General features: G+C 33.9%; 1 protein-coding gene across 1 annotated transcript in view; it reads left to right on the forward strand.

Annotated features, from left to right (window-relative positions):
• Positions 1-838: 838 nt before the first annotated feature.
• The window catches only part of LOC115219766 (tropomodulin-2), a 59924-nt gene continuing 45772 nt past the window's right edge, over positions 839-14990 (forward strand). Inside the window, exon 1 of the mRNA XM_029790016.2 lies at positions 839-1013. The gene's annotated coding sequence lies outside the window, so the exon portion shown is untranslated. The remainder of the gene's footprint in view (positions 1014-14990) is intronic.

Here is a 14990-nt window from a genome sequence, read left to right on the forward strand (position 1 = left end):
TGCCGAATTTCTTAAACTGGGGAAAATTTCATAATTCTCCAGAGAATTTTTAGTGGGGAGGAATATTTTGAAGTTGGAAAGTTTTTGCGGCAATCTTTCGTCTCTAGTAGACCTTTCCGTCGATTTCCGTAAAAAAAAATTTTTTTTTTTTACATATGGGCTTGCGGGAACTTTTGAAGTAATGAGAGCGAAAGAGACTAAGAGGAAGCGATTTTATGACGAGGGAAGTTCTTTTGAAGTTACCGTGCATGGGAGCATTGATGTACATGTGTGTTTGACGGGGTATGGGAGACTGCAAGCCCATATGTAAAACAAAAAAAGAAGTTTTTTACGGAAATCGACGGAAAGGTCTACTAGAGACGAAGGATCGCCGTTTTTGCTACATTTATTACCATTAATGTTGATTTTAATGATGCTAACGTTAAATTAATATAAAACCGTTGATATTAAGCAATAAACTGCGTTATTATTACAAGACTGTTTCTCTCTGAATATATTTCGAGGCGGACGAACACAGTTCAATCATTGTTAATTGAATGTCTTAAATAGTGGCTCATTCTTGTAGACTCGATAAAAATAGACTGATCGTGGAAATGTTGACATAAGTAGATAAAATTACTGCAAAGAAAATAAAGTAGAAAGAGACCAGTATATTTATTGCACGATAATTTAATACAGCGTTAATGTATTAAATAAATAAAGAGGAAGAGAGAGACGACATTATTACAAGCAACAGACATTACGACTACAGCGAGGGGGGGGATTAGTGTCAGCAGAAAATACTAAATAACATAATTTCAAACAAAATTCTGTTGTTGGTTCTTAAAAATTATATAGGCAATTATGATTTTATGTTTAATGTCTTAAAAGCATTTTAAGTGTCATTTTAATTTATCCAATCACTTGTCGCATAGTGATTACTCATCCTTGTACCGGGTCGGGGCCCCCTCCAGAAATATAAAAAAACCAATAAAAAACGCCGAGACTTTCACGGAAACCTTTACAAGTAACAGGTAAAAGAATTCGCTTTTGTTGACCATTTTTTGTCATTAGGAACGTAAAAAAACACATTGGTGAGATACTTGAACGACCAATTTTTCAATCCCGTCTCCATAATTTCTGTTTATTCATACATTTTATACAGTTTATTATACATATTGTGTTTGTAGGTGTGTGTCGTCTGGTCTCCCCCCCTTTCCGTCACCATTTTGCTCTGGAGAGCCGCATGTCGACCTAATGAAACCAGCATTTCTCTTTTTTTCCTTCTCTCACTCGACACGCCTGGAATGCTTTACACATAGAAATATCCCTGATACTACATAACCCCAAATTACACCACCGTCCGACTGCTCAGTCCATAGACATTTCGCTAAAAATGCCTATGGGTCCGTGGTCACACTCCATACATCCACCATGTCCTCCTTTCGTGTTGGGACTTTAATTGGCTTTCATTAATCTCTCAAAACATACACAATGCCTTATATATTTCCCTTTAGGGGGTGAGAATATTTCGGCTCTTACCTTTTAGGTTGCATACAAAAGACCTTTTAATAATTTAAAATCCTTAAATTCTCCCTTGAATCAAACCATTTCTATCGGTCTTCTTTATCAATCTCCACATCACCGACCGCTGACTCATTAATTCACAATGTCATTTTTATTTAAAATTGTCTCATTTTTGAAATCCTCGCCTATGGAATCGAATCATAAATCTCTAGTTTATAGAATTCCACTCCTCTTCGTTCAGCTTCCTCTAATCTTTTTTCTTTTATAATAATTTACATCATACTTTTCCTTTTTCCTTATTGCATTCCATTACTGTTTGTTATGGAACCAGCGATAAAGAAACAAGTTTTATATGATTAAAATATAGTATATTATATATTATATATGTTGTGATGACTATATATATTATATATGATAATTTTTAATCATATACGTTAACATACATAGCAATTTCGTTATGTATGTTAAACGTATATATATGATAAAACTGTTATATATTATTAAAATGTTAATATACAATTTATAGTATGGTATATATGGTTATGCATAAACTTATACAATTTATAAATTCTCTTTTCATCCCGAAAAATCAATATTTACAAACATAAACTGGATTTTAAAAAATCAATAAACAAACAAAAGAGGCATGTACACTCCCTCAATTATACATCGCGCAATGTCATCATAATATACATTAGACATGCCTATGTTGTTGGTGATTATATGTTGTATATAGTAATGCTTTGTTTATATATATATATATATATATATATATATATAAACATATATATATATATATATAAACATATATATATATAAACACACACACACATATATATATAAACATGATAAATAAAATTAGTGGTTTGAGTTTTCTACTGCTCTTTCTAGCACAAGGCTGTCCTATTTGGAAACCCTCTTAATGTGTTCTAATGTACACGATATTTTTATGTGTATATATATATATATATATATATATATATATCGTTCTTGTCCATGTTGTATTTTTCTACATACCTTAATATATATATATATATATATATATATAAATACATAATAAATAGAATTAGTGGTTTGAGCTTTCTACTGCTCTTTCTAGCACAAGGCTTTCCTATTTAGAAGCCTCTTAATGTGTTCTAATATACACTATATTTTTATGTATGTATAAAGCCATGCATTATGATTTATCCTTTGAATATATTTTGTATTTTATTCCTTCATTATAAGGGGCTTTATAGGTTCTTCGTTCTTTATAAATTTCATATCGGAAGCTTATTCTTTCATTTTGTGCATTGCGATATAAACATTTAGTTAATTTGAGGCTAGCATCTCGCTTATCCTATACAAAGGTGTTAGTAAGTATCATTCTCTTATCTGACTGTGACAAAACCAAATATATTGAACTTTACACACCTTTATCTCAGCAGCCTGTCTTCAGATTACAGACAAAACGGGAATAAGCATAATTTAGTATTAATGTTTTTTTTAAATTTTATTTTAGATAAAATTTATCACAATAAATACATTGGTATAAAGCTGTGTTTTAAATCTCTGTTCTTCTTAGAATTTATCAACAAGTAAACAATTAGGCGCTTCCTTTGGTGACTCAACTCCCGTTTTTCTGCATTCCTAAGGTTAAAGACTTCTGGGTTTATTTATTTCTTTTTACAAAAATTGCAACTGATTTTATTTGAACTAACCTCCAAAGATCTTTGGGGGAAGAATTATGTCTACTCGTTACATTGTATAAATTTACGTATAATATACAAAGAAACTGCTGAATGTTCTTTTATGTTATTTATATGTCGGAAGAAAGCATTCCCCCCCCCCCATTCTGACATATTGCCTCACTCGCTCAGTATCGCCAAGGTAGATGTTCCTTAATCATTCATTGCTCGGTGCCTTTTCTCATACAACTTTTATTAATATAGTTCGACTATCTGTTGTTTAAACCTAGTCAGTACCGATCGAGCAAACCTACACACAGCATGATGTCAGTTCAAGACCTCGCTCCACCTCGCCGACGACCGTACTTGCACACTGACGTACAGTCGTTGTCTAGTTGCAGGTCAAAGTCATTCAAGTCGTTGACTAATTCGTCTTTTCTGCAGACACATCATCAAGTATGGTCTTCCTTTTTTTTTTTTAAAGAGAGTAGGGCGTGTCTTGAGGAAGATTTAATGGGATGACACTTTCGGCAAATGTCTCCTACTCTAGCATCGGGCCGACCAAAGCCTTGTGAGTGGATTTGGTAGTGTCCACCATTTGATAAATGGGGCTGATTTGATCTTCAGGTTTCTGTTTTGAACACCAGGCATTCGAAATCAGCAATTTTTTTTTAACTAGAAAATTGAAATTAATTCTTCAGTTAGAAGCTGGTTAAAATTAGGCCAAATACAACTCCCCTCCCCCTATTTTTTCTCCTATGTAAATAATATATTCCGTTGCATTTCACTTTCCGAAAATTTTAATTGCCAGGATGAGAATGTAATTACAAATGCAAATAAAATATATTTATGCATGTCTCTCATACAAAAGATGTTGTAGCGATAAATCACCTGAAAATACTTTTCTTTTTGTTTCTTAAGTGAAAAAAGTGGGATTGAGATTTAGGAAAATTCATATTCAAACAAATTCAACTTGACTACTATTTCTAGCAGGCCACTTATCAAATCATTTGCCCTATTGACTCATTCGAGTTGTGTACACTGAAGTATGAAATTGAAACACAATGCACCACCTGTTATAGCATTTTAACATATTCAACAAGCACCTCAACAATATGAGCTGATCGACAAATCCCTTCAGGTAGATGGCATAGGTAGAAACTATAAGATGTACCTAGTGTAAGCTATGGACACATAGGAGGTGCAGCAATATCAAAAGGAAGGCTAATTGGGAAGATAGTTTTTGTATGTGGCAGATGCTCAGGAGCAATAAATAACACTGAAAATGTGGAGAGAACAACTTCTGCCACATTCCAGGAAGAAAAACTAGAAGTAGTTGATAGATTCTGTTACCTTGGTGACCAAGTCAGTAGCGGGTGGGGGTGGGTGCTCTGAAAGTGTAGCTGCTAGAATAAGAATAGCCTGGGCAAAGTTCAGAGAGCTCCTACCTCTGCTAGTGACAAAGGGCCTCTCGCTCAGAGTAAAAGGCAGACTGTATGACGCATGTGTACAAACAGCCATGCTACATGGCAGTGAAACATGGGCCGTGACTGCTGAGGACATGCGCAAGCTTGCAAGGAATGAATCCAGTATGCCCCACTGGATGTGTAACGTCAGTGTGCATACTTGACAGAGTGTAAGTGCCTTGAGAGTTGGACCTAAGAAGCATCAGATGTGTGCAAGAGAGACGACTGCGCTGGTATGGTCATGTGTTGCGAATGGATGAGGACAGCTGTGTGAAAAAGTGTCAAACCCTAGCAGTTGAAAGAACCTGTGGAAGAGGTAGACCCAGGAAGATATAAAATGAGGTGGTGAAGCACGACCTTCGAACATTAGGCCTCACCCAGGCAATGACTAGTGACTGAAACTTTTGGAAATATGCTGTGCTTGAGAAGATCCAGCAAGCCAAGTGAGACCATAACCCGTGGCCTATACTAGTGGTGTGACCAGCCCACTTACACATACCTTTCCTTCATTGGACACTAAACTCTGCTTGCGAAGACCTGTTGAGGCAAGTGAAATCGAAATCAGATTCGATGACAGCACCGCATGACTGGCATCTGTGCTAGTGGAGTGCTAAGAGCACCATCCGAGTGTGATCATTGCCAGGGCTGCTGACTGACTCACATGCCGGTGGCACGTAAAAAGCAACATTCGAGCGTGATCGTTACCAGCGTCGCCTTACTGGCACTTGTGCTGGTGGCACGTGAAAGACAACATTCGAGCGAGGTCATTGCCAGTGCCACTGGACTGGCTCCTGTGCAGGTGGCATGTAAAAAACACCATTTGAGCGTGGCTGTTGCCAGTACTACCTAAGAAGCACCCACTACACTCTCGGAGTGGTTGGCATTAGGAAGGGCATCCAGCCGTAGAAACTCTGCCAGAACAGACTGGAGCCTGGTGCAGCCATCTGGTTCGCCAGTCCTCAGTCAAATTGTCCAACCCATGCCAGCATGGAAAGCGGACGTTAAACGATGATGATGATGATGATGATGACAAAGTAAAACTATTTTGTCAAAAAACATGAAATCACATTAATTCTTCATAATCGTTTAGGCAAGAGGAAGGGCAGTGCTCATGACTTTTTCATGGACACTGCTCTTTTGCTTGTAACAGAGTGGACTGCCCCATTAAAGGCACCCAGTGGTCAAGGAGTGATGTTAAATATATTTGTATGGATTGTATTTTTATTGATTTACAAATCGTATCAGTCCCTTATAGCAGTGGGTTTTAATTGCTTAGTTGTTGCTGTTGTTGTTTAGGTTCAAGTCATCCCCGATTTGGGAGACCTATGATCAAATGCATTCCAGCCATGACCATTCTATCTTTTCTTTTTTCAGGGATACTCTACTCTAGCCTACATTATTGAATATGTTCTTTTTTAATACTTGAGTGTGGCTTGAGAGAGATTTGTCTGCTTTTTCTTACAGGTCACATGACTTGTGACTCACTGTTATTGAACATTTGATTGCTTCTTGTAGAACCTTAAACATTAACTTGTATATTGAATCTAGATGAAGTAGTCGTAAAATAAGGAAGGCATCTATGTTATAGAAGTATGCACAACACCAGAGCTGAAGACACCTCCGAAAAAAGGGGGGGGGCACCACGTCAAAACGGTGCAGGAGTAGGGGCCGAAACCGGACGTGGTTCCTCCTGATGATGTCTTGAGCTAACTGGATCCTATAAAGGAGCTGTTGTGGTAGCAGACCACGAAACACGGTTGTAATTCCTCCTGGCACTAGGATATCCAAGTAATTAGTAAACAAAAACTCCTTTTTGAGGTGTTTAAAATCTGAAGACAATAACCAAGAGAGATCAGTCCAATGATCTGAGTCTATTGAAGTTTTTGGACTATAAATGAATTGAGTCTGGTCTTTAATAAGATTCTATTATATTTGTATTTGATATGCAGAACACACCCTAGAGATGTTTCCCACTTAGTTATATTGTTTGAAACACTTTCAATATAAAACAATAGCATTGTTTGTAAAATGGTGAAATGAAACCTTACTTACAATACAACCAAAGCAATTTGATATCTCATTGTTTTCTTAATTTAGACCTCTCTCATTTTATTTATGTCTACACCTTTTTTCCCATCTATACGGGCCTGTGATAATATTTATGATATTTCTAAAAGATATTGTTTAATAGTTGCAGAAATGCCATGATAGTTAATAATTTTGGAATACCTTTGACTGTATAGATAACCTTTCTCATTTTGTGAAGAACAATTCACTGTCAAGCAGTGTTTATTAAACAATCTAGATAATACCTTTCATACAAAACTACATTATTGTTTTAGTTCGTGTAGTTTGTTAGTGTTGATGTATTTACACAACTTGCCTATCCCGTCTTCATTTCAGCTTATACAAGTTTGCAATAGCTGCATAGTGATATCATTTCTTAAGTTTAAATGTGTTTTTTTTTCTTGTCTTTTTACGTATATATTTCTTCCATGTGGTAGTACTACGTGCTGATGGACACTGAAAATTGTTAAGTCAGTTCTAAGAGGAACAAATAAGCAATTTAAAAGTAATCTGATATGCTGGAAGTAGGGAAATGATTGGATAAATAGAAAGATATTAACTTATCTATTTTGGATGAAGAATTCTGAATAATTGGTAGGTGGGAAAGAGTGAAGTCTTTTATGTTGTGTGACATGAGATGCAAATTCTAAACTTCAGATTTATATTTACCTTGAAAAACCTGATTAAACTTATTTCTTGCTCATAAGCATGGATAGTATTTCAACTGTGTGAAAACAAAATAATGTCAATATTTCTTCCATATCAAAACAATCCATGTGTAAGAGCAGGGTCACCTGAGAAATCCAGCAATACTAGACAGTGTGTGTGTATGTATAAATGTATGTGTATATACATATTTGTGCAGAAGTATATATATATTTGTGTGTGTGTGTGTGTGTATATATATATATATATATATGTGTGTGTATGTATGTATGTATGTCAAGCCAAGTGAAATTGTAGTCCTGGCTGATGGTGTCATATAACTGGAATCCTGTGCTGGGGACGCATAAAAAACACCTTTCAAATGTTGGGCCTCCAGCTGTACAAACATTGCCAGATCAGATTGGAGCCTGGTGCAGCCGCTGGCTCTCCAGACCTCAGTCAAGCTGTCCAACCCATACCAGCATGGAAAACGGACGTTAAACAATGATGATATATGATATACATCTATATATGTTTATACACACACACACACACATATATATGTATGTATATGTATATATATATGTATACATGTATATATATAAATATATATGTATATATATATATGTATGTATACATGTGTGTATATATATATGTATGTATACATGTGTGTATATATATGTTTATATATATGTATGTATACATGTGTGTATATATATATATATATTTATATATATATGTATGTATACATGTGTGTGTGTATATATATATATATTTATATATATGTATGTATGTATACATGTGTGTGTATATATATTTATATATATGTATGTATACATGTGTGTGTATATATATATATATATATATATACTTTATTTTAAGCAGCAGAAAATTCAACAAAATCTGTTACTCTGAGTTTCTCGTTGCCGTTCATCAGACAGATTCTAGCAAAAACTGTCTGATGAACGGCAACGAGAAACTCAGAGTAACAGATTTTGTTGAATTTTCTGCTGCTTAAAATAAAGCATATTACTCTACCACTGGTATTTGAGTACTCTTTTTACCACCTTGTTTCACATTTATGTGTTTACTCCGGTATATATATATATATATATTTATATATATGTATGTATACATGTGTGTGTGTATATATATATATATAATATATATATATATATATATATATTTATATATATGTATGTATACATGTGTATATATATATATATATATATATATATATTAGGGAATAAATCCAAACTTACAGGGAAAAATCAGATTTAGGATTGAATCCAATTTTATAGTAAAATATTATATTATATTAAATTAGAGACAATGAAAGACTTAAGCCAATACATAAATTAATTTATATTATTTAAATATGTAACAATTATTAAAATATAATTAATATCCACTACGATCGTTTCCTGGCTGCTGTCATCAAATTTTTAGGTCGCAGCTTGCAAGGGTGGCTATGCGGGCATTTGAGGGTATATATGAAAGGGCCACTATAAAAAGCAGTGATCCCAAGACAGTGCCCTGTGGAACACCGCTCACTATTTGTGTTGTTCATAGAGGTGCCCACTACTGCCTGACTCCTGTCTTTCAGAAAGTCATGTAACTACTCTCCATGTTTTCCAGCTATGCCAAGGTCACAATTTGTGGCATATCATACCATGATCCACCTTGTCAAAAGCTTTTGCAAAATCAAGGTATATTATGTCCACAATTGATTTGTTGAGTAACTGCCTCAATACCCAGTCATAATGTTGTAAGAGCTTGGTTAGGCAGCTCCTACCTGGTCGAAAACCATGCTGGGTATCACTCAGCAAATTATTTTCTATTTGTATTCCGTCCTTCCTTTTCTTGTGGTGGGAACTTTTTTCCTCTTCCGGTTTTCTAATGGCTTCTGTCTTTTTAAGAAGTCATGCAACCATTCTCCCAGTTTTCCAACTATGCTGAGTCCCCATAACTTGTGACATATCATCCCATGATCAATCTTATCAAAGACCTTTGCAAAATCGAGACACATCACATTCACATTTTAGCAATTCGTTAATTGTTTCAACACCCAGTCATGATGCTGCACAAGCTGTGTAAGGCAGCTTCTCCCTGAGAGGAAGTCATGCTGGGTGCCAGGGAGCAAGTCATTATCTTCAGGAAACACGATCAGTTTCCTCCTGACAATGTGTTCCATGACTTTACTGACATGGGAAGTTAGAGGGACATGACTGCAATTTTTAGCATCTGCTCTGTCTACTCTGCTACCTCACTCAAGGATAGAACATATTATGCCTTCCTTTAATTTTCTGGGAAGTGACCCAGTTGTGAGGAAGCTCTGAAAGAGGACCTGTAGTGGTCATGCTGGAGCCCCTTGCGTTTCTTCATGAGGATTGCTGGGAATCCATCAAGACCTGTGGCTGAGTTTCAGCTCATTTCATCGATAGCTGATGTTAAATCCATTTCCTTTATTTTGATGTTATCAATAATTGCCATCTCAGAGTTGTGGTGCTGGAGAACTCATGAGGCATAGGTATTTGCAAGTGCCCCAATGGAATTGTGAAAATATTCTTGTATTGCACATTCTGTATGAATGTTGATATCTTTGTGGATTTCTGAAGTCAACAATGTAGATATCTGATGTGAAGTGTTTGTTATTTATTTTTATTATACATTATCTATGGCAGTGGTTCTGAAGTGGTGTGCTAGGGACTTTGTAAAATACAATCTATAGCTTAAGAAAATCTATATAAATACTCGAGTGTTTTGAAAACTGTTATTTATGATTTTGCTATACACAAGTATGATTAATGAAGCAAGCTAGACAATAGTTTATATATATATATATATATATATATATTATATATATATATATATATTGTATTTTTAACGTTAGATGATAATTAAAAAAAATCTTCTATACAAAGTGTACCAGTAATTTTTTGTTTGATTGTGAATGAAGCACAAAGTTAAAAAGATTTCAGAATTGTTGATCTAATTCAAAAATATATATCATTTCATAATGAAGTACTTGGATATTACAAAAAAGCAACTAGTTTAAACAAACATTTTGCTCCATAAATACAATAAAATATGTAAGCACTTTTCCACAAACCTATTCTGTCCTAAGAATGTGTGCATCCACTCTAAGTACATACAGAGCCAACTAATATTCTATCAACTTCATGGAAAGGTTTGTCAGGTCACTGGTCAAACTGACATTGAACGTAAAGATGTATGTATGCTAAATTTTCTGTAGCTTTTAAGCACTTATATAAGTCTACTTATCTCAGATAACAATATTGATTATCAGTGAACAGTCAATATCTTCTATCTCAGAACACTGATATTTCAACTGGGTTCAAGCATATGTAATTCAAGGACTGATGGTCTCATTTTCAAGAAAAATTATTGGTTTACCATAGGAGATATAAATTAGTCATGGTTTTGTTTGATACTTATGGATTTTATGACATTTATGATTAAGTTGTTCAACATGTTTTTGTCCTCATCGCTAATGACTAATGTGTAATTTGTGTCAAAGAAAATGACACTAAGCAACTAATATTTGTGTTTAGTTATCACTAGGTCTTTATCCATTACTACACTCTCAGTAAAAAATATTCGTTAATCATGCATGTACCTTATTTTAATACTAAACTGGTATATAGTGAAAGTACCATTAGTTACTATGGTGACAGCTGTCAACCTATCTATCTTTCACTTTCTCTCTTACTATATTTCTCAGCCCGTTTTTTTTTTTTCTTGAAACAAATTTTGATTTTATCTTTCACATTCTCTCTCAACAACAACAACAACCAATCAATATTGTGAAATTCTTTTTTTTTTAAGTGTTTTGCATTGTGTCTATCTTGAAAGACACAGACACACACAACACAAAAAATAACTATATTGTTATATAGCAAAAGTTTTTTTTTTGTTTTTTTGAAGCTATGTTGCATTGTGTTGTCTCTATGTTGAAAGAAAGACATACACACACACACACACACACAAAGAACCAAAAAAAAGCTATATCATCATCATCATCATCATCATCATTTAACATTCATGTTCCATGCTGAAAGTCTTTTTGTTTTGAAGTTGTGTTGACTGACTTGCACTTAAAATACACGCATTTTTAAGCAAAGATTGTTAGTTACTATGGTGACAACACTATCTATCTATCTATCCATCCATCTATCTATCTTTCACACATACTCTCATGGTGTATTTCTCTCAACTGTAACTTTTTCTCCTCCCCGTCATCTTAAAATACATTGCAATGTATATTTCGATTCCTCTCCTTCTCCTTCCTCTTGTAGATGTTGTGACAGACAGACAAATGGAAATCCACTACTCTTTTATAAAGTAAGATGAATTAATTTCCAAGGCTGATATATAAATCCTTGATAGAAAGTGAAAAAAAAAACCCCTAGCATATCATTTAAGAAGTATGGGATTCAACTTTCACTAATAAACTTAGCATAATTTTTTAAATAGATTTCTTTGTCATGAAGATATCTTCTTCTTATTGCTTGCAAACAGTAAAATAAAACACAATACTGTAGCTACATTCTTTCATTAAAAGTCTTTGATTAAGGTTTTTACTGATATTTAAAAAAAATTTTGTAATAACTTTGATAATTTCTTTTAAAAAACATTCTTCTCAATGTCTACTTCACTTTCCAAATTTCATTCCATTCTTGCAGAAATTATACTGAGTATTTGAAGTATCCTGAATGATAAATGTTCTAAGTGCTGCCTTCCTCATCTTGAACTAGAAAGTTTACAACAATACTAGACAGAGTAAATAGCTTTTGAAAAGGACATCCCAAAGATAACAAAATTATGGAAAATTAGGCCAAAAATTATTACTAACCTATTAATGGGTTTTTAATTTTCTTTTTTCAATGTTGTTAATTACAGCTAGGGTGTGGACATGTTGATGTTTTTCATTTAATTATATTGCTATGCTGTTTCTGATTGAGACATTAACTCACAGAGATCTAGTATCATCATCATCGTTTAACGTCCGCTTTCCATGCTAGCATTGGTTGGACGGTTTGACTGAGGGCTGGCGAACCAGATGGCTGTACCAGGCTCCAGTCTTGATCTGGCAGAGTTTCTACAGCTGGATGCCCTTCCTGACGCCAACCACTCCAAGAGTGTAGTGGGTGCTTTTTACGTCAGGTGGTACTGGCAATGACCTCACTCGAATCTTTTTACACATGCCACCGGCACAGGTGCCAGTAAGGCGATGTTGGTAACGATCACACTCAAATGCAGCCAGTATATCTGGCTGTAAATAGTTGGGGAGTTACAATTTTTCACTATTGTAAACAATTGAGTTGTTATGTAAATAATGAATATTTCATTAGTTTAGATACACCTCCGTAAACTACTCCTTAGTTTCTTCTTTTGAATCATTTTCTGAAAACAAAGTTTTATTCTCTTTTTAGATTCTCTGTATATTTTTTATGTTTAAAACAAGGTAGAAAATATGATATATTTGAAAACACGATACATAACAGATTCATTTACGAAAGGGGTTTACAGTTATGAATTATAACAACTAGAAAATTAATGATTATTAATTAACTCTCTGCAATTGTATGAAGATACACAATTGCCCGCAAGTGTTTTAATTTATGTGCTTTGAATGAGTCATTTTTTGATTAGTTAAGAATATGGCATCTGATGATAAACAAGTGGTTACCTTATTATTGTATTCTCTCATTTTAGACAAGATTAAATTAATTAAATTCTGTTTTTTCTTTTTGCTTATTGTTATTTGTACCACCTGTTAACAACAGTGAATGTTAGCATTTCCCTTCTATTTCCAACAAAATTGCTTTTAGATTATTTTTTAGTCTCATCTAAATAAGTTAATTTTCATTAATTTGACACAACGTTTCGGCTGATATACCCTCCAGCCTTCATCAGGTGTCTTGGAGAAATTTCGAACCTGGTTTCTCATTCCTAAGATATTTTTCGATGTTGTTGTTATTATTATCATTATTGATAAAGTATGTTGTCATGTACTGCTGTGACTCCATTTATATTTTCTCCCAAAATTCATGGCTATCTCAGGTCATCTTTCCCTTTCATCCCTCTGGCATTGATAAAATAAGGAACTAGTCAAGTACTAGTAATCATACAATCAACTTATTTCCTCCTCTTAAAATTGCTGGCTTCTTTCTTAAATCAGAAACAATTGTTGCTGTTGTTATTAACCATGTTGTTTCTACTTTATGCAGAATCTTATATAAACATGTTGTACAGTGTTAAAAGTATCTGTTTCCATTTATTACCCATTGAAATATGAAGGCAATTTTTTAAAGATGTTTTGAGTGTCATGTTTTCACTACTGTCTCTCTCTTCTCTTCCAACAAGTTCTAATACGCATATAACCCATGGTAATAATTATCTCATTATATTCACATATTTTCTCATTTCAGTTTCTACTAGGTGTGTTTTCACAGAGTTTTTTCTTGCTAATCATCAGGCCATGTCAATAAAAATCTTTCTTTTTCTTTTCATTTTTCATAACGATGTTTCGCTTATTGGCATCAATTGCTTTATCCGCTTTGATATGTGTATTCTATGAGAGAGTGACCTTTTCATTTTCAGTGGCTAGGTGTTTGTACCATTTCTCTGTTGATTTTATCTTAGGTTTCTGAAAATGTTCCAATGCAGAAATGCTGATACATTGTTGTGTTACCTGATATATTCTGTTGTTGGTAGAACGTGATTTTCTTTCATATTTTCTGCACATCTTTCTTTATAGGTCTGTTATATCTTTAATCTCTGATAGAATATAATGAAGAAACCCCTAATGTTAGCATTACTAATCAACCTCTTTGTCTCTATTGAGACACTGGTTTTTCTATTTCTGTTCTATTTATTTTCCTAAGATATTTGCTTTGTCCTTCCAATTCTTTTGAATTTGTTATTCAATATTACACAGCTTTACTTTTCATTTCTTTCATACAAATCTATGGCCTTCTATTAATGTGACAAACCCCCCTCCACACCATCATCATTATTATTATTATTATTATTATTATTTATGGCTTGAGAGATAAACGTATCAAGTTTCCCTTATATTGAAAAGACAGGTATATTTTGGAAACTTATGTATAGAAATCTTCAAGATTAACAAATACTTTGTGAGAAAACTTTAAGATTTACAAATCCTGATATTACTATTTTCTGAAATATCTGTTGCTGCATTGACTGTCCTTGTAATCTGTTTATTTTTACTGACGTGGTTGTATATGATTCCATTTGTATTGATTGCGAACAGAATGATGGATACATATCTACCTTTAATTCACTTCTGGGCAATATGTGGGATATTCATACACCCTTTTCATGTTTGTCTATATCTATATACAATGTTCCAAAGTGTCTTTTCTAAGACAAGTGGAGACTGATATGTATTTCACAGAACTTTTTGTCATTTAAAAGTCAAACTTGAGCTACCAGACATACATAGAGTAACTTTGCTATGTTGTATCTCAAGATGTATTTGGTGGTGAGAGCCAAATGTGGATATCCGAATACAATGGAAGTTATTGTTCCAGCAAATATACCACATATATCGTATTTATCATTTTAGAGAAATTCTAGATAATTCTCT

This window comes from Octopus sinensis, linkage group LG15 (assembly GCF_006345805.1).
Source record: "Octopus sinensis linkage group LG15, ASM634580v1, whole genome shotgun sequence".
Lineage (NCBI taxonomy): Eukaryota > Metazoa > Mollusca > Cephalopoda > Octopoda > Octopodidae > Octopus > Octopus sinensis.